The 24,999-nt window shown below is 41.8% G+C and overlaps 1 protein-coding gene across 1 annotated transcript in view; it reads right to left on the reverse strand.

Moving 5' to 3' along the window:
• Window positions 1–24,999, reverse strand: part of Vav3 (vav 3 guanine nucleotide exchange factor) — a 272,134-nt gene that overhangs the window by 191,196 nt on the left and 55,939 nt on the right. The gene's annotated exons all lie outside the window — the stretch shown is intronic.

Genomic DNA, 24,999 nt, shown 5'->3' on the forward strand with positions numbered 1-24,999 from the left:
TATTATGCTCTGTCTCCAACGTTAGCTCAGTGACTTAAAGCAGATTGCTAACTCCTCTAAGTTGTGGTTTTCCAGTCAGTGAGACAGAGCCTTAGCGATCCCAAACTTCCGGTATCTCCACTTCTACAGGTTCTGAAGGACCACATGCAGCTGTGTTCATGAGTAGACTACCACTGGCCACAAGAGGCTATATGACTTCATTACAATTTAAACAACAAAAGATCAGTTCCTTAGTAGTACTAGCCACACTGTAAGCACCAGGAGCCCCAGTTGCCACTTACTGGGCTACACGGGTGTCAGATATTTCCATCATCACCACAGGCTCTACAGGACCACGCTACTGCGGGGTTCGGAGCGTGGGCTCTTGGCGCAGACCGTGGGTCTGAATCCCGGCCAGATAGCTCTGCACGAGCACGTGACTTCTCTGGGCTTCACTCTCTTCATCTAGATAATATCTCCAGTAACAGTTAATTCATGAGCATTAGACTATTGTAAGAGTGAAACGACACATGTAAAATACCTTATAATCATTGATTTTAAGGAAACTGCCACTATTTTCAGGGGAAAAAAAATTCGTAAATTACCCTTGATCATCTATTTCAAGCATTCTTTACCAAGATCTTTGGTATCTAAATGTAAATTGCCTTTCACAGTTTAGCATTAGTACTTAGAAATTTTAATCCTCCTTCAATGTTTTGGGGCGTAATTTTTTTTATGTGAAAATAAAACAAAATTCCCTAACAAAACAATAAGAGAATAAGAACAGCTAACATGGGCTGGGGATGTAGCTCAGTGGCATAAGCGCTTACCTGGCAAGCCTGAGGTCATGAGTTCAATTCCCGGTCCCCCCCCCCCCCCCCCGCAAAAAAACAACAGCTAACACACTATACCTAAGATCATCTGACTCTTAAGATTTTGGTGAGGAAGGCAATGACCTCAAATATAATTTTCTCATAAACTATTTTTGTGACAATGGATATAATTTGTCCTAACTTTCAAAATTAAGCAAAACAAAATTTAAAGAGGCTCTACTGCAAGGTCCATTAACAATGAGGGGGAAATGCCAAAAGCTCTGAGTTGAGGTCTCCTTAGTGAAAAGGAAGATGCATAAAATTAAAGTCTCCAGCCCTCTGTAGACGCCAAGCAAGAGTACTGGTCACACCTGTTCTCATCTCCTGCCCGCTAGGAGAGGTCAGACACTCCTGCAGTCTGAAATTGACTGCAGGGAATGAGAATGTTAGGGACCCTGGCCCACTAGCTTCTACCTAAGCTCATTTTGCCAGGCTCTGCAAAGTGCCATGAATAACTGCTAACTGCCCATGAAGTTAAAGAAAGAATTAAAAAACACAGTGCCCATCAAATGCTTTTTTCAATAAATGTGAGGTTTTGTTATATAAAGTAAATTACACAGAAATAAGTTTAATTAATGGTGACTATCAGTAGGAACGATGTGCTGTACTGTATTTTAGAAAACTGTGAAGAGATTTTAAGTGTTCTCACAATAGGAAATATGAAAAATATGTGAGAGCATATGTGATAATCAGCTCCACCTGACTATATATACATCTACAATGTATGTATGTTTCAAAACAGATGCTCTATGTAAAAAATTTAAATTTTTTCAATATAAAAAATAAATTCTTTTTTGAAATTTCACTAACAAAAGACAGAAGGTAGCAGAATTCCTCAGAGTGGTTCCCAAGGGTTCAAAGGTCAGGGTCACCAGCTAAGCTAAATTCCTGACCTCACCTTCAGTATCCTAACTGCCCTGATATGCGGGTGTGGCTGAAGACCCTCATCAACTCCTCCTGGTTACTGTGGGAAGTATCTGATGCTAAGGCAAGATACAACCACTCTGATAAAACCTGGTATCAATTAAATCCCCAAAATAAAGGTAAAGCAATTTTAGTGACTCTGTAAACTCAGATCACAAGTTAGAAATACTAACAAATTCATCAAAATAAACTCATTCAAAGCAAAAATAATCATTTCCAAGAGTCCCAAAATTATGTATTACTCAGTGAAAAGTCTAGCTTTGGGGAGATTGTGGAATGAGCTATGGACCAGGATTGCGCCCTCGTACTAACTCTATTAGTGCATGGTAGCCCGTATCCTACCCTTGTGTAGCACTGCTACAAAGTTTCTGGGTGAAATCTGCCTCTGATTCTCTTTTACACTGTGGTCCCCGCACTGTCACTAATATCAAGAAAAAAAGTAACAGCACAACTACTGCCATGCATATTATTTAATAGCAGTGTATTTATGGTCTATAAAATGACGTATTTACAAAATTAAAATGTACCTTCTGTCCCTTTTTTCAACCAAAAACCAGAAAAACTACAACCTTTGTTCCACTCACCTAGTCCCCAAAATTGGGGGGGGGGGGGCGGGCAGTGCAGAAATGCTCTAGCTAAATAATTTATATGAATATCCACCAGGGGGAGCCAGACGATAGTATATTAATATAGCCCTGATGACCGTATTTCTAAATGCAAACATTTGTGAAAATCAACAAGCCAAAACCAACTCCCAGTATTTACTTGACAAGGGTTATTTGTTACAATTACATAATAAGAAAATAACAGAGACAAATTTGGAAGACAAGAGGGATGGAAGAATAACATGCAGTTTATTTTAAAAGTGAATTGTCCTGAGTGCTGGAAGCTGGCTTTATGTCTCCTATTCATTAACACTAAGTTTAGCCAACGCAAATAAAGACTGTTTAGTTAATGCTGTGATTTTAGAACAACGTGTACTTTATAAAAGGAGACCGCATGCGGATTTAGCACAGACAAGTGATGATTAATGCCAGATTCTCAAATCCTGTGTGTGGGGACTCTGACCTGTCATTCCAAACATCCACTCAAAAACTGTCACAAAAGAAAACACTCCAAAGACATAGATTATTTTCTCTGCAATGTATTAATTTCTCAGTTGTTAAAAATACAAGGAAATTATGGACATCAACTCCCAGAACGCAAGGTTATTTAGGGAGACTATTCGCAAATTAATAAATTAATAACTCTACTAAACCCACATCACCGAATTTCCTTCACGAGCCCCCTCCCTCCCTCACTAGGTCAGGAGACCGGCGTTGACAAGGACATGAAGACCGTTCTGGGTAACACAAACACCAGGTCCAGTGTAGCAAGGCTTCTCACCTCTGCATGGAGTGGGGGACAATAGAGGGACTGAGACAGTTTAGGGAAGGAACAGCCAGGTTTCAAAGATCACTAGCAGGGTGAAGGAGAGACTGAGGCAGGCAGGCATGGGGAGCAGACAATGACTGGACACAGAGAAGCGTTTCTGTCAAGGGTCCAAATGAGATCTGAGCGGTGCGGACAGGAAGGGCAGCAGGGGAGAGGGACGGCCTGAGGAGCCCTGGGAGGCGTCCCTGGAGCACTGTGCACCCCGCTAGGGAGGAGGAGGAGGAGGAGGAGGAGGAGGAGGACATGAAGGGCGGTGAGCTGCACAAGGCCTACCCAGAAGGTCCGGGGACGCCCCTGAGCAACGTGCTCCTGTCCTGGATCCCCCTGCACGGCTGACACGCACATCCTGCGCTCAGCAAGGTCACCTCCCCCAGGGAGCCTTTCCTGACCATCTCCCCTGCCAGACTGGGTCCCGGGCGTCCCCACCAAGCCCTGGACCTAACGGCCCTACCATCTTTATTTAAAATAAATCTGACCTTTTAAAGTAACCCCAAACAAGCCACATTTATTCTGTCCTACTGAAGTAACACGTAAAAATTGCCCCTCTCCTCCCTGTCCAACCTTCTGGCTAAAGAGGACCACAGCTAAGAGTCCAGTGTGCTTCTTACAAAACTCCAGCCGTTTTCTTGCTGATGAGTTTTTTCAACATTTTGCTGCAAAACCTACAACTACCAGCCTTGTTGAACGTCTTTTCAAATACGGCTACAGGGAAGATCCTTAAAGATGACGACTATGAGTCCCGGCATGAGTAGGAGCGTGCTCTCCGCGGGACCCGCGTGAGGCTAACTGTTCACGGGCATTCTGTGATCTGCTCACCTCTGTCTTTCCAACGGGGCCGGGAAACCAAACTGCTTCCCATCACCCAGCTCCCAGGCAGGCGCACGTAACACAAAAATACTTGTTGCTAAACAAGTGAATGAGTACCATCTGCCTTGCAAAACAGTGAGAAAGAAATGAATAACTGAAGAGGGAACCATTACGAAAATTAAACACGAGAAAGCGTTACCTATCTCCTGAAACCAAGAGCAAACTAGAGCTTTTTCAAACTTTTTCTCTCTACTGATGAGTTTTATTTTTGGAGCTCTATTTTTACCATCCTATGATTCAGTTTTGAAACTGATTAATACAGAATGCAACATTTTACATGGATTAAATCTACCCATTTTTAAATATTCTGTTCATGAAACTGCTGAAAAACATCCACTCCTTGCTGATCTGACACGAGTGCTGTTTACACTGCCGTTTACACGAACACAAGTCATCCCTGTAGAAGCAGTATGTTACAGCTGCTGCAGGGTGCTGAGTGAAGGAAACCACGACCATGAAGAGCAAGCAGCTGGTCTACCCAGGGCAAAGAGACCTACCTCTAAACCGGAACAGGTAGTGAGTTTCAGATTAACAGTATATTTCCTCTTAAGTTTCCCAGGAAATCAGCAGAACTCAGGATCTTAATTTTCTCTGCAATTCTAGTTTCACACAGTGAATCACCCCACTTACAATACCCTGAGCTTAGTGTCACTTTCACTAACTCGGTTCAGAGTTTTCCCTAAACCCTTGGCTCTTGCCTCCCACTGTAGGATGCTGTTGGAAACCCATGCTAGCACCTCCTCTGTGGCCAAAGCAAAGGCTCAGCCCAGATACAATGAACAAAGCATTACCTCTCTATCAGGCTTATAAATCATGGGGAATGAATTTTCCTCTTTGCCAAGAGTAGGTGTCTACAGTTTAACTAGGTCCAATTACAGTTTGTGCCGAGCCTGGCAACGATCATAAAACAAGAACTATTCTTGTTGAATCTACAAAACTGAAAGTACAGAGAACAAGAACTTCCTTCAGGAAAGTCATGCTGAACTGGCCTGGAGTACAGACTCAAGAGGCACATTGTCTGGGTTCAAATCCCAGCTCTAGCTCTGGCTGGAAAAGCACCGGGATGTGTTAAGCCTTTTCTCTTAGCTGCGAAATTACGGTAAAAATTGCCCGTCACACAAGTTTACTGCAGAAGTGAAACGAGGTAATCTATGCACGCTGCGCACAGAAGAACATCTGAGCCTTCTGTCATTGCTTCTTAATGAAATCAGTCATCCCTGCTGTTGCCACTGCGGTTGTTATCATATGTAAACTAAGATCTGGGCTTTGCTAAGCCCTATTTCTTGCTCAAGTGTTGGAATAGCTGCAAGTTTGTCTCCAGGGCTCCGATTTCACTCCCTTCAAATTCATTCTCTACCTGGACGACACACAGGTCTACGATGTTTCTAAGTTGCCGATATGACTACACCAACATTACCATCACTCTCCCCTTAAAATTCTTACACGCTCGCTGATTGCTTAGCAACCTGCCCAAAGTCTTCCAGGTCTCACTCTACCTCCTCTTGCAGCACTTGCCATGTCAAACCACACCCAGCCGCTCTGTGCGCCAGACAGAGCTCAGAATCATGCACGCAGATCCCAGCAGAGCACATTGCTGTAATTTACAGAGGCAGATTCAAAACTGAAACTTTCATTCTCAAGGGCAAGTAGAAAAAAAAAACAAACTAGGACCAGAAGGTTAACTTTCTCCCACCAAGTATCAGACTGTAAGAAGCTTTTCTTACTCAATGTCTCAACTGGGCCCCTGGTTTAGATACCTGGAATTCATCAGTGCAGCTGGTTGGCTGAAAGCACAGTTTTTTTTAGTTGAAAATACTGCTTCTTCCAAATATATATTGGTCTGTCAGGAGGTACTGAATAAACACATATAGGGAAATGTTAAGAAATTTAGTTGTTCGTTCACTACTGCAAAAGAAATACTTTCATTTTGAAAATGTAATTATATTTGCAAATCATTCCCTGCCTTTAAGCAGGGAGTGGAGATACAAGCAACAAACATTATGGGGCCATTTTAACACGTTCAATAACAAGAACAGGAATTAAAGCACAGACCCCGTAGGCAAACAGTGATTACTCACAGAGCCGTCACTAGCGCAGCGGCTGAGGCTGGAGCAGCCCGTGTTACCAGCAGCTCACTGGGGAGCCACTGAGACTTTGCCACCGCGACTCACTCTGAAGGGGCGTGTGTGTCCTAGCCGTGTGTCCAGCCAAAGTGGGCTTTGTGATCTGCAACAGACTGGAAGTTCTATGAGACTCAAGGACATGGAGATTTTGGTAAATGTTCAAAGCTGCCCACAAATCACACAGATGGGACAAAGTCAACACACGTTTTCCAAGCTCAGCTCACTTCTGTTTACAGCTTGCTAGCAAAGATCTCTGCTTCCTGTATGTTGCCCATAGCTATCCCCACTCTGAACGATGAAATGCAGAGTCCCAGAATGAAAAGGCAATACCAGGGGCTGGGGATTTAGCTCAGCGGCAAAGCGCCTGCCTGGCAAGCGCAAGGTCGTGAGTTTGGTTCCCGGTACCGGAGAAAAAACCAAAAAAAAAAAGAAAAGGCAATACCAGAGTACGACCTCCCAGTAGAGAAGGTGTCACTGACTGACAGCCTGCAGACGCTCCATCTTTGGTCCCAGCCTCAGAAATGCTCCCAGAGTATTAAGCAGCAAGTATATGGAAGCAAGGCTCAGATTTCAAACCACCTGGTAAAAATTACAACTTTGCCCGCAGAACTAGCAGAATAAAATGAGTCCTAAAAGTTTCCGTTCTGGTTGGTTTGGTAACTCCAATTACTTCATAATCTGCTTGAAAGTGCTCGTGTTCATACCTACTTGAACAACTGAAATGCAGCTACATTGGTTCGTTTTTATGCTAGACATGTAGTTTCTAGATGAGAGCTAGTCCATAGAAGTATATAAGCCACACACATCTCTTAAAATTTTTAAGAAGCCTCATTAGAAAACTTTAAAGGTGAAATTAATTGCAATCACATTTTTTTTTATTTATTTATTATGAGTAGGAGAATTTACTTAGAGAAAAAAAACCTTCTGTCTGAGAGGGACAGAAGGGGGCGCAGGAAGCGGGTTGCCCAGCAGCCTCACTTCTAAGGGTGTTTCATTGAGCGAAGTCACAAGGTGAGGCGGGCTGAAGGTGGAACACAACTCTCACCAGTCAATGAGACTGCAAGTACAGTCGCTTAGGTAATATTCACATGTTATTTAATTCAGTGCCAGTGCCTTTAAAATACTGCTCTCACATAATAAATATAAAAGCAAGGTATTTTATACTACCTGTAAGTTGTTGTTACAGGTACCTTCCGCGCAGAGGAGCCACACTTGGTTACTGCAGGCGGTATGGGACAGCACAGGTCTGGACCAAACCCGCCAGAGCACTCAAGCATGATGGGAAATGAAGGAGACCCGCAGCATCAAAACGGCTGGGCAAAGCTCCCATATACACAAGCAGGTGGCAGCTTAGGAGTGGCACGAGGCCCCGAAGACCCCACAGGTAAGCATGGTCAGTCAAAGTAGGAGCTGACACTTCCAGCTGTCTGTGTCCCTTTTCAGTGGAACCGGAAGGCTGAACACACCCAAAAGGAAGTGGCGAGCCCCAGGGGAGTAGAAAACTGCCCCTCTGCAAGGCCTGCTTGCCACGTCCCCACTATCTATAAAGGTCAACCCCTTGACCGTTCTCATTTGATCCAGTGGACGTGCCAGTTCAGCCCTGCAGACACTCTCTAAAGAAACTGGACAAGCCCTAGTCCCCAGAATCCTCACAGACGAGTCAACAATCAACAAAACACAATTTATTCAAACAACCACAGGCAGTAAGAGTTATGGGGAAAGGCAAACAACGCCGTAGGAGAGCAGAGGAGGGGATTTATCCGGGATTTCTGGGACAGCTTCCCTAAGGAAGGCACACACACATTGAGATCTGACTTTCTAACAGAGATCAAGTCTTCCCTTGCAGTATTTTCACCACAAAAGCATTCGTGTTCTTCACAGTCTAGTAATACACCTTTATTCCATTTATTTCTGCAAATTAATTTTGTCTTATTCTTTCTTTCAAGCAGGAAAAGACATTCCCAGAGATAAATAATCTCACCAATGTTCCACAGTCAGTCTGCAAGTGCTGAAGTCAGCCTACCTCCAAACAAATCTTTCTCCCTTTATTTGGCCCCATTTATCAAACGTGACAAGTTACAGTAACAATTTCCCATGCATTGTGAAATGGATTAGGTTCAGACCGCCATATCAGAGGTAGAAATTCATCTGGCAGGCCTAGAGACTTAGGCTATAACACATTCTAGATTGTTTTCTGGGATAACTGTGGTGCCAGCCCAACAAATTATCTAAAGGAAAACAGACTAGCAGGCTAGAGACCAGAAAAGAGCTCGCTGAAGAAGTACAAGTGACACTTTACACAGGCCGACCCAACGGACAGTACTGCAGTGCAGAGGAAGGCAGAGGTGCCAGGCGTTTGGAATATATTCGGCCAGGATGAGAGGGCCAGCTATACACAGGCCATTCTCAGACACTCAGGACAGGTGGGTCTCCATCTGGATAAACACCAGAAACATCAGGAGAGCACTGAAGAAACATCCCCCATACTCAGACCTTATCTTCCAGGAACCAATATTACGTGATGAGGGCTTGACACTGGAATTTTTAAGCTTCTTAGGTCATTCTAATAGGCAGCCAGGGCGAAAACCACAGGCTTGGATAGAAAATAGCTCTCTCAATCCCTGAAACCAAACAGAATCGAGATTTTCTTTTTCACTCTTCAATTTAGCAAATAATTACTGATTGCCTAAAATTGGCAGGTCCTAGATTAAGCACTTAGTTTTACTTAATGTCACAAAACCTTGAGTCAGACGATATTTTCATTTTAAAATGGAAACTTCTTTATTCAGCTCATGACTGTACTTAACACTTTAACTATGACTTTATTTGTAGTGCTCCTTCATCCTGGGGTATCCTGACCACATACTGAGAACTGTTAAATACCTCAAAAGCTAACCACCTCTCCTCGTCCCATTGAATCTTCTACCATGTCTCACATGAAGTGAACAACTGAAGCATCAAAAATCATCCGTTCAATTCACCATGCCACTGTTGACGTATGTGTGAAATATCATTCCCATGCTTTGCAAGAATAGAAATCCAGATTATATGTATAGGAAAACTTTTCAGCATTATAATAAAGTTTCATAAAAATATACATGTTGTGGGGCTGGGGGTTTAGCTCAGCAGCACAGCACTTGCCTGGAAAGTGCAATGTCATGAGTTCGATTCCTGGTACGGGGGGGGGGGAAATATATATATATATATATATATATATATATATATATATATTGTATATTCAGTCTAAAATCAATCGTTTAATGGTGCAGTTCAAATTCACATGAAAACATAAATGCCATAATGTTAACTTCTTCTATCATTTAATCTGACAAAGAAATAGGGAACATACACTATTATAGCAATCACCTATAAAAATCCATATGAATTTCAGCAGTTAACTAAGACACTACTATTTATGAAAGTGGGACCAATATTATATAGCAGTGCTAGCTGCTCACAGAAAACTTTATAAATAAATTTGTTCTATAGCATTTAGGTACAAGTACATGTGGAATAAAATGCCAAAGAAAGAGTCCTGTGATCATCAGTTAATTTGAAATTCTACATTTTAAGAGTTTGAAACACAGGGGCTTAGTGTTTATAGCTAGGGAAAAGAATTATATGTAAAATCTGGTACTATTAAACGGAATACAAGAGAAGCAGTTAACAGGCCCACTTAGAAATAAATGATGTTCAAAGTCTAGAGCCCATGAGCTTGTGCTGATTCTTCTGGTTGGCAGTTAAGCAGATTATAAGGAAACACAATCTTCTGCTGTGTTTAAGGAGTATCTCTCTGTCGGAGGTGTGAATATTTATATACATTTAAAATTAACCTCACCCCAAGAAAAATGGTGGTAAACAACTGAGGGCTAGCCAGACGTGGTGGTGCACGCCTGTAATCCCAGCACTCAGGAGGCTGAGGCAGGAGGATCGTTGCAAGTTCGAGACCAGCCTGGGCTACAGAGTGGGCTCAAGGCCAGCCTGAACTGCACAGCGAGACCCTGTCTCAGAAAGACAAAAAAAAAAACTGAGGGCTAGTATATATCATACACACGCATATGCACCTGTACACACATATAACGCCAGCCTCTGTTCTCGGCATTTTACAGACATTATTAAATGCTCAAGACAGTTTTATGAGCAAAATAATAACACTGTCATTTTAGAAATAAACTGAGGAAGAGTGAGGCTAAGAAACTTAACGATGGCTATAGAGATGGAGAATAGTAACGCCAAAACCTGCACCCTGGTGATCTGACCCGGAACGTGTAACTGAAACTGTGAAAATCAACACAGTGTGTGATTAGTGCCACATGCGCTGAAGAGCCAGGGAGGGCGACGGGAGCTCAGAGAGCATCTGTGCCCCATCCCACCCCAGTTTTATATCCGCCCTCACGTCTCCCATTTGAAGTGCTACATATCTGTGTATTATCTGTCTAACTGGGATAAAGTGTAAGTTCCATGACATTCGTGAGTCTATCAGACTTGCTCACTGCAGCATCCCATTTCCATGGTATCTAGAACATTTAGTGGCAGATAAATGACCAGTTACCACATCCAAAAAGGGATGGACCGAGTGGCATACACGATGGGAACACACACTTGGAAGTGAGGACTTTGGGTTTGGGATGGGAGAGTACGAAACAGGCTTTCAGAGAAAAGTTGCAAGCAACAGCTCTAACGTCTAAGGAACCTAGACGTTATTTTTTATATTACAGGAGCCAATACAGTTTTTTGAGCTAGAGAATGAACTGTGACAGCATATTAAAAACACTGATCCGCTGGCTGCATAAGAAGGAGTCTGAATGTAGGAAGCTCTTTTAACAAAGCCTACTTCTGAGCTGATCAGGAAGTCACCTTGGAGATGGCGAAGGTAATGGGTACAACCAGAAATGAAAAAGGGATCCACCCCATTTGTGCACGAGTGGGTACATCCAATCACAGTGAAGCAGGTCTAGCTCGAGAAAACTTTAACAAATCTGATCTAATTCTAGGTAATTGCTATATCTAAGATGCTTTACACAGACCATCAAATCTAGGCATATTTTGAAATTCAACACTTGTAGTAGTCAGTGGTTTGCAAGGGAATAGATTTAATGCAGGACACACTATTTATAGGATTATTTTCTAATATTCACCCCAAAAGTCAAATGCAGCAGAGTGTAAGAGATCTGTCCACACACCGAAGACTGGGAGAATCCAGCCTAGAGCCCACAGCAGCGTCTCACACAAGTCCTTCCCAAGGATCTGCACTGGGAAGGCCCAAAGGCCAGTGGTGGAAGCTGGAAAGTCTGCACCGTCACGGTGAAGGATCTGTGCCAGACGGCTGAGGGATCTGCACCGGGGCCAGGAGCTGAAGGCAAAGCCCTGAGCTCCCGCAAAGAGAAGAGCAGCCATCCCTGGTGACAGCAAGGACCCAAGCTTCTCTGATGTGGAGAACAGCCAAGTTCGCAGCAGGAGAGCCAGCCGGCAAGCTTCTCCAGGAGACTCAGCGGTATCCAACCCTCCCCTCACTTTCTCCCTGTATGCCATTCTGGCAACAATCCTCCGGGGGTCTTCCATGCCCAGCACCATGGTGATTCAGTTCAGCTGGGTGCTCCCACATAGGCAGGTCATGAACTAGTCCACCACAGCACTGCTCTGGCTGCCCATGGGTGAAATAGCCAACCCAGAACCGCCAAGAATTGTAGAGATCCACGTGGTCAGGACATCCTACAACAGGGCTGCTGACCCGAGCCTGGGTGGAGCTACATTCACAGGTCTGCAATTCATCGGGAAGCACCCAGGCTCACCTGAGCAATCTGAAACTATGTGTGAAGTGTGTAAGGGTGTGTGTGTGTGTCTTGAACGCGTGTGTGTCTTGAATGCGTGTGTGTCTCTTGAATGTGTGTGTACTATGCCACACATCTATTAGAGCCAGTACTAATAAAATAGAATTTTTATGGTCATTAATTTGATTCATAGCTTTTTTTAAAGCAAATAGAAAAATTAAGTAGCATTAAAAAGATACAGAATTTCACTAAACAAAATGTTAGGAATTCAACAGTGGTTGCTGTCTTCAAATTAGTGGTTCATATTACCAGATATAAGCATGCAAAATTGGTCACAAAAAGAAAAAATATTTAAGCATTAACTGTTCCTTTCAATAAAGCAACAGAAATCAGCAGTACAATTATCCAGGCTATTCCTGAATACACATATATATATTTTTTCCCTTCATTCTTTCTTTTCTCTTTTCCCTCAACCCAGTTATTCCTTCCCTTTGAGCAGTTTCTTTCCCTTTCAAAATGTCTATTGTACATTTTGGATTTTATTTACTCATTCAGGTTCTGGGTATCTTTCCAGAAGAACTGAAACCATCATATTACAGCAATGTATGTGCACCCATGTTTATAGCAGCACAATTTGTCACAGCTAAATCTTGGAAACAACCCAGATGCCCATCCACTGAGGAATGAATTTAAAAAGATGTGGTATTTTTATACAATGGAGTATTACTCAGCTATAAAAAAGATAAACTCAAGGCTTTCATAGGTAAATGGATGCAACTAGAGACCACACTCATAAGTGAAATAAATCAGACCCACAAGTGTAAGCACTATATTGTCTCCCTGGTGCAAGAACATAGCTTTTATCTTGTCTCTCTTCTCCACGTTTCAGCCTGTGCTGAGAACCACACTCAATCACATGAAGTTTTGCTTTGAACATAAATATATTTGATTTATCAGCTTTTTGAAATTCGCTTGCATTTTGACTTAAGAAAAAGAGTGAATATTAACTCTTATTTAATTTCATCACTTTTGAAACCACTTGTTTTTTCCATTCCAAGTCTTCACTGATTTTCCCTTCTGAAGTAACTTTGATTGTGTTACACATGCAGTTATTTTTGAGACACTGTGACAGTAGCTGTGGTTTTAAAACGCTTCATCTTGTAGTCTTTAATCTTGCAGGGGATTTTTACCTTAAGAACTCTGGAAGGTTTCTTTTTCTGGATCTCAGGTATTTTGCAATAAGCAAGAATTACGCTATAGTCATTAGCCCTCTGAGTATGTGTGCTTAATCCAGGATAATCTCAATGTCCCTTAGGGTCTGAGTATGTACCAAGAACTGGCACAGAGAAAATAATCCTCTCAAAGGATAGAGAAAAGTATCTCAGCCCTTTTGGTTAAAGGACTCCAGGCAGCAAAGGTATGACACTGTGTTGCACTTGATTGGGAAAAATTACCCTGCTTTTTTCTCTTACAAGTTTTGTTTGATATTTTGATTCATTTTAACCTGGAATCAAATATTTCAGCTGGAAGAATAGGTTAACTTTACTTATATGACAAAAGGGGAGTCACCACAGTCCAAAATTCTTTCACCAGAGTTATATGGAGGGGCTTCCACCTCCTCAGAAGCTGTCGTGAAATACAGTACTTTCCTCATGAAATCTCTGAAGACAGATGACGTCTAACGCACGTGTCTAGCAAGCAGACGGGGTCTGCCTTCACTTGCCAGCCAGGCTACTCTGCTCTTGGCAGTATTAAGGAAATGAATGAAAATCCTAAAGCAGAAATTATTTGTATGCAGGGGAAATCACTAAAATAGCTCATGTCTAAATAATTTAGTAAACTGTAACTTTCAAGCCTTTAGCACCATGGCATCTTTGATATATCCATGCAGCTATATAAAAATTCTTATAGCATATAAGTAATAAAGTTCCCTGGACAGAGAGAACTAGAGAGGATCTGTTGTCCCATAGTACAGGCTGGTCTAATAATATTGTTTCTGCTTTAATACTATTATCTATTTTCTTTGATTATATGTCTTAACCATTCTTTCAAAAGTGAGTACTCTATCAAAACGTAGTACATTTAGGGGATGTCTGGATGATCTTTTAAGATTATTTCTTTAGATTGCTACTTTATTGCAATCAGAATTAAGAGGGTGCTACCAGGGAAACCCACAGTCTTATTTACATCCACTTTTAAACATTTGTGCAACTTGTGAGTTTTTCAATACTATGGAACAGACGGTATCTGGGCTGCTATGAAGAGATCTGGCTTCAGTAGCACATTTTGATACTGACTATTTTTCTAGAGGGGCATTTTGAATTGCACGTTTCAAAACATACCTCTGACAAGGCCAGATCAGAAAAGCTGTGCTTTTGGAAGTAAGAAACTAAAAGATTCCCCTCGACCCTATCAAGTTCCTCAGTCTCACTGATGATTTCCACCTCACTCCTAACTTTCATCACAGAAAATCCTAATTTTCAGAGTTCACGAAGGGGAAAAAGCTCTGCAGTGGGGTAAGTGATCATCTGAATTACAGCAAAGCTAACAGAAAGTCCTAGTGTTATTCTTTGGCCCAACCAAAAGGTCCCAGAAACAAGCAGTATGTCACAGTGGCTCCTACTAAATGGTTTTGCCAATACGACTGCCTCAAAACACCATGCAGTCCACAGCGTTTCTGATCCCAGTTGTGAGCCTAACTCCTTGTGAGACAACGGTCAGGTCTTGGGGTCCCTCCGGTTCCCAAGTTCTCATCTCTAAAATTACGATAGTTAGTTGGTCTTATTATTCATTTCCTGTTGCCATAACAAGATCCCTGAAGCCAGGTACTTACAAAGAAAAGAGTGTAGCTAGGTGCAGTGTGGTGCACGCCCACAGGCCCAGCGACTCAGGATGCTACGACAGGGGAGCACGTGAGTCCAGGAGACTGGTACTGGCCTGGGCAACACAGTGATAAAGGAAGCAAAGAGGGAGAGACCGAGGGACTGAGCTGGCGCAGTCTGAGAGGCTGCAAGTCCAAGATCAGGCAGCCCACTAGTTCCCTCCCTGGTGAGGGCTCCCCGCGCCACATCCCAACACGACGGAGAAGTGGAAGGGAAGGGAAACGGCCACGCATGAAACAGGACAAGCATGGTGGGCAGCCTCACTCACAACAATCCAGTCTCTGCAGAACAAACTGACTCCCTGAGACCCCCAGTAATGTCTTCCACAGACGGTGCCCCTGGTGACCAGTTACCTTACATGGGGCCCCACCTCCTAGAGGAGCTACCACCACCTCATCACCACACTGAGGACCAAACCTCCAGCACACGAATATTGAGGGGAACAAATCATATCCACACCACAGCTCATCTCTAACTTCAACTCTACCCAACTAAACTACGCTAGCTCCTACCAGTAAGCCGACAGGGGCCAACCTACATGTTATTAGACACATGCCATACCTACTTGGGCCAATGTGCGTGAGTGTCCATACGTATTCACAGTCTATAATTTGATGTATAAGATTACTGATTTTACCTATAAGCTAAGAGAAAAGCTATAGACAAGTTACCTAAAATGTTCAGTGTTAGACTTCATCAATATTTGACGGACTTGATCTTTTAAGTGTCAACCCCCTTAGGAAGTGTATGAATGTGTTTCTTACCTAAAGAAGGATTACGTATTTGTAAGAAAGCACCCTATATCTACGGTTATAAGCAAAAATGAAAGCCTCACAAAATAAATTCCTGAGAATCAGGGAAGAATCTGTAATTTCTGCAGTAGTCTCACAAGCTAAGTTCAAAAAATGGACATGCATATCTGTTGGCAAATAAAGTATAATTATTCAAATTTACCATAAAAGGGCCTCTTTGCAGCATAGGTGCATACTGATTAAAACCTTTTGCCACCAATATATTTGAAGCATTTTTCTTACCTTCTTATCAAATAGTCAATAGCTTAATTCAGTTGTTTTTTTTTTTTTTTTGCTTTTTAATTCTGATGAGTAATTTTTCAAAATAAGTGAAAAACGTTTTTATAGTAATAGGTGATTTGTGAGAGCATCATGATAGTCTTCCAAGTACTGAAATGTGCAAAAGGTGCTCATTTCAGCATGGTTACTGGCAGCTACCTGCTTTCAACGCTGTATGTCAGAAACTCTACATGAACCTCTCAGGGAAGACCTGTACCAATATTACACAGGAGACGACACAGTATCATAGAAATTACCTACCCCGTTTTAACAGTCAGTAGAATTCATACCCAAGTCATTCTAGCTTCCTAGTAACATCAGTTTATTAGTAATTCTCAACTGTGGAGAAGTTAAAATTTCATTAAGGTTTTCATTTAGTCCTTCAGTTAAATATTTATGGAGCATATGCCATGAATTCTTCTAGGTATCAGGAATAAAAAGGGGCATTTACATGCAGTTCCTTTCCTCAAGGAAATCCCAATACTTTGGGAAAGAGAAAGACATTTAAATGAACTACTATAATCCAATGAAAACTGCTAAGAATACGTGATTCACAAAGCTCAGAAGAGTACAGAATAGTTCAGCCCAACTGGATCTCTAGGTCAGCAGAGGCTTTCCAGTCAGTTACGTTGACATAAAGTTTTTAAAGGACCGTCACTGAGGTATTACGTAGATTAAAGTTGAGAGCGGCATCCTAGCATCAGAGACATAAAAAGGACAGCACTTAAAAATTGTGTTTTGCCTTGACAACATCACCACCTTTAGATGGAGGTAGAAGTTAGTAGACAATGTGTGAAGATAAACTAAATTAGCTTTTCGGCCATCTTTGCTCTTATATAGAGCAACAGTCCTCAAGTGCTGTCCTGAGTCAGTTTCTATACTGGTTAGCTTTCCCATTGCTGGGCAGAATGCCTGACACCCACGGCGTAAAGGGGGAGAGGTTTATGAGCTCACTGTCTCAGAGGACTCAGTCTACGGCCAGCTGGCTCCAAGGCAGAAGCACCACGATCAAAGAGCACGGTAGAGCAAAGCTGCTTAGTCCATGGCCGCCAAGAATCAGAGCAAGGAAACAACGCCAGAGAAGGGGTCAGGGACTAGATATCGCACCCAGCATCACTCCTCCATGACCCCCCGGAAGTATGCTTTACTAATCCCCTGGGCAGCTCACAAAACAAGGAAGGTGACAAGCATAAACATCACCTTCTACCTCTAGTGAATCTGACAACCAAACACGCCTCCTTAACCCATACTGAAATCACCAGAACAGACGACAAGGTCATAATTCCATGTTACATGGGGTAACTATCTTGTGTACAAATAAAAATGCACTAATCCTTTCCCCAAAGTCTCAGCGGTTCCAGAACTGCTTAAAAGTCCAAGTCGAAGTCTCCTCTGAGAGACTTGAGGTGCTCTTTCTCTGTGAACCCTCTGCAAAATTTTTACAAGTTGTATATTCCTAATACGTAATGGTATAGGATAAACATGTCCATACCAAAATGGAGAAACAGGAGGACAGAAAATAATGAGACAAAAGCAAAACCAAAGCCCAGTAGGGCAAGTATGAAGTCCTGTAGTTCCATATCCAGCATCCAGGGCACATGGGGGTGAGAGGACAGTTCCACACAGCTCAGCCGGCCCCAGCCCTACGGCTTTGCAAGTTGCAGCTCACAGAGCCTCTTTTTCTCACTGCTTCTACTATCTGCAGTTTCCAGCCGCTTGCACTGAGGAGCTACAGCGCCCTCCGGCTCTCCAGTGTGCGGACAGCCAGTGTGGACTCTCCTGCCTCCAATCCTATAAACCTATGTAAGAAATCCCTTGAATAATTTCACCCACATATTTATACTTAAACCATACACACATACACTTTTCCTATTGATTCTGTTCCCCTAGACAGCCCTAAGCAATAGAGTATCACCAGAAGACTTGTTAAAGCACGGGTTGCTGGGCACCACCTTCAGAGTTTCCAATACAGCAGTGCTGAGAATTTGCATTTCTAGCAAGGGTTCCACACCACTGATGCTGCTGGTTCAGGCGCTACACTTTGAGAAGCACTGCCATAGAGAGATAAGCTACGGAAAGATTAATACAACATAGTTTTAAGATTTATGCACTTTCAGCCCTTTGCTTTCTCCTAAATCGCAATCTAGACACATTTTATTTTTAAAAAAATAAAAAGTAACTACGTACCACACGTAGGTTTATTTGATGCAAATAACACTGCAAAAGGAACACAAACCTAACAAAGGAAAATGCTAAGGAGGCTAAAGTCATCACCCGTGCGTTTCTGAGCATTTGCTCCAGTTCCACCTTCTCAAAGTAGGTTGCTAAAGGAGGTCTCTTGCCCCGCCACTGCTCTGCAGAGGTAGAAACCTCTGTAGGAAAAGGCAAGGTACGCTCAGACCTGACCACTGCCCAGGGGCCCCAGCGCCCACGTGTCCCCTCCCAATCTGGAGCTCAGGGGCTGCCAGGACTTCCACCCAGCAGGATATTCAAAATAACACGCAGCCAACTGTCAACAACAAGCCAACTAGGAAGTGAAACTGCTACAGAATTTCACTTTTGTTTCTGTTTTTTAATATTTCTACATTTCTGAAAATTTTATGAATAGGTATACATAAATTCTTACTCAGAAAGACTTTTCATGTAAAAATGCTTTTAGAATCATACCACAAACAGAAATAGTTTTCAAGCATCTTCTTTGTTGCTCTGTGGACCCAGTGTTTGGTTTCAACAAAATATTATCAGAAGCCAACACTTCAAAGAGATGAAAGTAGAGCTGAACAGGAAAAAGTGGTAATATATAGAGGTGAGAAATTTTAAAAAAAAATTCTTTGAGCAACAGGATCTTCACTATTTCCCAAGATAATCAGAGGACTTTGGAACAGTACTTTTCGTTTAACTATGTAAGTTCTGAATTTTATTTTTCAGTTATTTCGTATGTGCGGCTCATATACTCCACCGTCATTTATTGGAAAAAAAAAAAAGGGATTGTGAGAAATTTTCCAATTCAAAATCACTTTTCATTATTTGCATTTGGGTTTTCAGTTGTGTTGTGTTGTGTTATGTTGTGTTGTGTTGTGTTGTGTTTTGGTACTGGGAATCAAACTCAGGACCTTGTGCTTGCCAGGCTGCCACTGTGCCACTGAGCTATATTGCCAGCTCTTGCATTTGGGATTTAAACCATCAAAACAGAAATAAAGATGTGAGATTCTGCCAAAGTGAGAAATATATGAGAGTGAGGTAACACAAAAGTAACTTCCAAAGTCTTCCATTTAATTTTCCTGTACTGAAATTTCTTAGACTGGTACCTGAACTACATGCAAACCAAGTCACAAAAAGAAGGCTGGCGAGGGTAGCCTGAAATAAATATACATAATATGTTTATTAATATAATAAATTATTTTCCACATACAATGATCTCTAACTATCTTCTGCCTTGGAGGAAGCATATGTTGAAATATTTGGTATCATTTCCCTTGCTGAAAATACCAATGTTTCTGATGCGACTCCTATATAACAAAGCACAGTGAACAATTCCAGCCACCGGTACATGTTTTTGTCTACAAACGAGGGTTCACTCTAATGCTGTAGGACAAACCTGACACAAATGCAGTAAAGCAGGGTGGATTTTCCTTTCCAACGCTGCCAAAAAAGAACTATTTTAGAGCCACTGAAACTCTTGGTTTCTAGGTGTCAAAAATCATTTCAAATCAAGATATATTTCCAAGAAAGATTATTATTGTGAAAATGCTATTTTCTTCACCTTTACTCACATGCTGTATTTTACATATGTAGATATTTGAAGAGTGAAAGGAGACCCTACTGCAATTTTCTCTCCACTGCAGTTAGACTCAGTGTTTAGAACCTAACTCTGCTGCTTCAGCTGTGACTAACTGCTATCATAAAAGACAATCTGATTGATCCTGTCCTTTAGAAAACTGAATCACAGCTTTTAGACACTCATATCAGATGAGATGTATAATGCCAATTCGATTTTACATAATACCTCAGCCCCTCCAAAGGAATAAGCCAGCAGGGAGAGCAGGCTATGAAGCCCCAAGACCCCTGTGTGCACATGACACTACACTGAGCACATTTTACTAGGAAGTCCCTGAGAAGGGCACCGCCTGCAGTGTACGATGCACAGCCAGCGTGACAGCCTGGCCCCGCTAGGCTCCGCGCTCAGCCCTTCCTCCTAAATCAGACCAAACTCTGCAGCCACCTGAGACCAAAACGATACTAGCAATCCACACCGACCTTCAATCTTCTGACTTCCCCTTGAAGCGGCACGAAAGATAACACAAGATGTTTTCCTTTAAAAGCGATAGAAGATGCCTGTTAAATTTCCTTTTCCTTCTTTTGTAGTGAATGTGGCAATGTAGTTTAGTGTAAAGGTCCAGGAGCCACAGCAACAGAAAATGTACAAATACCATCGTTCCTCGGAAGAAATTTATATATCTACAAATAAGCAGTTAATGCTGGGATTTAATACTTTAAAGACATACAGTGCTTAGACTGTCAGGCATAATATAACAGTTTTACCTATTTGTAGTCATTGATCAACAATGATTAAGAATCCAAATGCTGATTTATAAAAATACTTTCAAAATACATAATTATGTCCCAAAATAGAGGCATTTTACAATATCCTGGATATATGACTTCCTAAGTCTCACCTTTGGTAGAAATGTGGGACACATGTGGGGTTAAAATGATGGAAGTGCTTGGAAACTGATCATGAACAAGGACTCTTACCGAACAGAGTCAGTAATATAGATGAAGAGAACGTACTACGACCAGGAAGAAATTGCTTTACTGGAAAGTAATTAGAAAACACAAGGTGAAAGCAACCGTCAAATTCAAAGCAGCCACATCCTCTTTCAAATTGCTTTTAAAACTCTTAAGCACTATTTGCTTCAATATAATATTTGTTGCCTCATGTTTTTTTCACAACTACGGAGAAAGGAAATTTTATAAGACCAAAGTGTTTACTAAATCACAGGTCACTTTTGGCCTTCACTCTCAAAGCTCAGTGAAGGAAATTCATGATCCAAATCTCCACCAACGATCTCTTGCTTCACCCACTACCCAAGTCACCCTCCATTCCCAAGCAGTCCAGGTCTGCTCCAATCTGAGATGCCGTCCCGCTAGTGTGGGTGTGGTTTGTCCCCACCCAAAACTGATGCGGAGGCTGGAGGAGGCTTCCCAAGGTGGCAGCTGGAAGGGACGGCCGGTGGGAGGTGTTCAGGCCACAGGCTTGAAGCTTTCCTAAAGGGACTAATCCTTCCTTCTACAGGCTCTCGCTCCTCCTGAGCTGGAGAAGCTTGCGCAAGAGTAGTTTGTCAGAAAGCAAGGCCACCACGCATGTTTCCTCTCTGCGCCCGTCTGCCCTCCCACACGCAGCCTTGACTTGAAGGAGAAGGTAGTCATCAGAGATGGCCTCTTGATGGTAGGATTTCCAGCCTCCCAAACAAATGAGCTGAAATAAACCTCTCTTCTGTATAAATAACCCATGTCCAGTTTCTGTTCTACCAAAAAAAGACAGCCTAAGACATGCCCTGAAGACCCACAGTACATTCCACGGCGTATTCGCCATCACATGAGGTTGCACTGCATTTATGTGACACCCTGCTGTTGAAGACACAGGGCCTTTTCCCAATTTATCACCATTACAAACAATGAAAAGAATAATCCTCTTGTATCTAAACATTTAACCACGTGCCTGCTCATTTCCTGATGACAAATTTCTACAAGTTTCTGGCCATTTTTAAAGTTCATGATTATTCTGCTAAACTGTAAGTTTTGATTTTGGGGTGTTCTGTTTTGTTTTGTTTAAAAGAATAGCTTCCCTACAAATAAGCTACTCTTAAGCTGCTCACAAGGCTGAACGGAACCTGCCCAAGGGCAAAGGATTACTGTATTATCAGATTGTGCCTCTGATCCTGAAGTAGTGTTTAGAGACACTCGCAATTTTTCTTCCCCTTAAGCCAATCCTCATGTTATTCTTGGCAACCAAAAAGTAAACAGCCTTCTAGTTCCTTTCTTTGAACTATTGCTTCAAGGTTTCCTTTGTCCACTCCCAATTAAGCAACGTTTTGGGATGGAGTCATCACTAAGATACAACCTAAGAGTCTGGGAAGTCAGGGGTACCTAACTCCCAAGGGGAAGAAATACAGAATGGATAAAATATTTAACACAGTCAACAGGGGGATCACACATCCAGAAAGAGAAGAAAATTATGGTGTCAGCACCAACTTCTTAGTCCTTCGGTAGCACTTCAAATGGTACAGGCAGTGTCTAGATTCTTAATATAGCCTTAATTTACAGTCAAGTCAAACTGCAAATACTTTATGAGCACTTACAATGTGCAAGACATTGTTCTAGATGTGTTACAAAATCTGAAATACATAAAACCAAGGACTTTATAAATTCAGGGAAGAGATCAGAAAAATACATTCAAAATGCACTTAAACAGGAAAAAATATTTAAACATTCCAAAACGATAGCATACAAGTCACTAGGCAAAGGCACTCACTTGCCCAATTATTGGACCTCTGTAGATAAATCCCTTTTGTGCTATGCATTAGAATATAAAATTTGCATTCAGGCTACAGTTACTTCCCAAGTGACCCAAACATGAAATTGAGAATGACAAAAAAAAAAGGTATAAAAAATCATTTTATTTTTGTACACTACAAGCAAAGAAAACTTAAATTTTTTACTGATCTGAAATTTTTAGAGAAATACTGCTAGAGAAGTCTAAAGGATAACTGAGCTAGCGCACAATGTACTGACGCTAGAAAATAAAATGTAGTCATATACATATATTTACAATTACAAAATGTTTTGAGAAATGTATGTTTTTGTAAAGTCCACATTTTCTGCAATAACCTCTGTTCTTTTTTAACATTTTTCACAAAAGAAAAGGCGAAACCTGTGCTGATGCATTGCCAATGCCGGCGCAAACCCTGAGACATCTATCTGTACTCTGAGAGCAGCTGGGACCATACCCCTCAACCCCAAACCCACACCCAGCCTTGGGACACAGGCGTGAATCACTGCAGAGGTGTTGCTGCCCACACATATTTCTGCTCTTCTGGGGTGGCTCACACCTCTCCATCAGCGCCTCCTACCACTCTGTAGTCTCAGAAGACAAGAGGTGAGGGCAGGAGAGAAATAAATACACAGATAGGAGGGGCAGGAGCTGCAGGTTTTCCTCTCAGAACAAGAGAATGAAGCTCTTTCACAGGGAACCGAGCAAGTCACACCTTCAATTTCACATATTCTATTTTCCTCTATAACTTAAGAAATTAAGATTGATTTTAAATTTGAATGAAACAAGGGAATTTCTCAAAATTCATAAAATTTCATGAAAACTCACACTACACAGTCTCGTTTGAAACGGTTCCTTAATTATTCTAAAACAGGACAAGACCAAAATGTTTTCTAGGTGAGTACACCTAGAGAGTAATTTTCCCCTCTGAGCTTCAGTTCAGCAACCTCGTCTTTCTCTCCAAATACAATCACCAAACAGGAAGACGTTACAGGAAGGGATCCGAACATGTTCTCTTGCCCCGCGCAGACGTCTCGAGATCCACCCCACAAGGAGCAAAGGCAGCAGGAAACGGTGAAAGAAAGGAGGCTAGGTGAGGGGGCCGCTCGTGGAGAGGAAACGGACAATAAAGAGAAGGCAACGTGCGGAACGTGCAAGCCAATAAAGGGCACAGAAATCAAAAGGAAAACCAGGAGGAAAACATGTAAAAAAAGAAGTCCAGAAGTGATAAGAAACCAGGAAATAACAGATTTGAATTGAAGAGATCATTCTCAAAAAAATCTTTTCAGGAATATGTAAATCTCAAATGTATAGTACATTTGTAATTTGTAATATGTAAAGTTCAAATTGTAAAAGTCCTATCCTCACTCACGTGAATTAGCAGGTTAATTTTCCTCTAAGACACCAAAGATGAAAGCTGTAAGGCTGACAACACATTGGTACTATCCATTTGTCTGCCTGTTCGTCCTTCCTTCCTTCCTTCTTTTATTGTGTTACCGGGAACTGAGCCCAGGGTCTCATGCTAGGTGAGCATACACCCTTGCTCTTTTCTGAAATTTTAATACAGGGTCTGGCTAAATTTCCCAGCCTAGCCTCAAATGTGCAATCCTCCTGCCTCAGTCTCCTAAATTCTGAGATTTCAAGTATGCACCACCATGACCAGCTTATTAGTTTCACTGCATCCCACAGTCAATACACAAAAGCCTTAATCGGGGCTGGGGATTTAGCTCAGCGGCAAAAGCGCCTGCCTGGCAAGCACAAGGTCGTGAGTTCGGTTCCTGGTACCGGAAAAAAACAAAAAAAAAAAAAAAAAAAAAAACAAAACAAAAGCCTTAATCATTCTAAAGCTGATGAGAAGATAAACAGACATCTTCAAGAGAACACAGCAGAAGAGATGCCCCCAAGATGGGCTCTACGCTTCCTGCTCACAGATGACCTCCACAAAGGAACAAAGAGAACCTACAATCAGATCGTCACAGGGTGATCTGGGAATGATCTGCGACCTGCGAAAGTGAAAAAGTAGGCTGACATTTTATTTAAAAATGGCATGACATTTTCAGAAAGCCTCACACAGAAAAGCAAACTGGAGAAATACCTAGCTAGGCATAAATACCAAATAAGAGAAAACTGGCAGTTATATTTACAAAATTGAGCATGATCAGGTTTCAGGAAAAACAGTCCATTACTTCTTCACTGGATACCCCCCAAACTCTGGGTTATAAATATTTTTTAATTTACCATAAGATTCTAAAAACATCCAAGATGGGCAGAAATTGCAATCTAGTCAATAGACAAGAATTCATAAAAATAAGAGAGAAAAACAACCATAAACAAAAGCAAACATATTAAAGACAAAAAGATGTTACTTGGATGTTAATGCTTTTAACATCTACATAATGCTTCTGAATCAATATGAAAACTATTAACAACCACAAAGAAAAATGGGAAAGGACAAACTCAAGGAGAAGAACACAAAGGGCTACATACTATGAATTAGGGCTCCTCTGGGAAATGCCTTTTCGCC

This window comes from Chinchilla lanigera, unplaced genomic scaffold (assembly GCF_000276665.1).
Source record: "Chinchilla lanigera isolate Chin_1 unplaced genomic scaffold, ChiLan1.0 scaffold00034, whole genome shotgun sequence".
Lineage (NCBI taxonomy): Eukaryota > Metazoa > Chordata > Mammalia > Rodentia > Chinchillidae > Chinchilla > Chinchilla lanigera.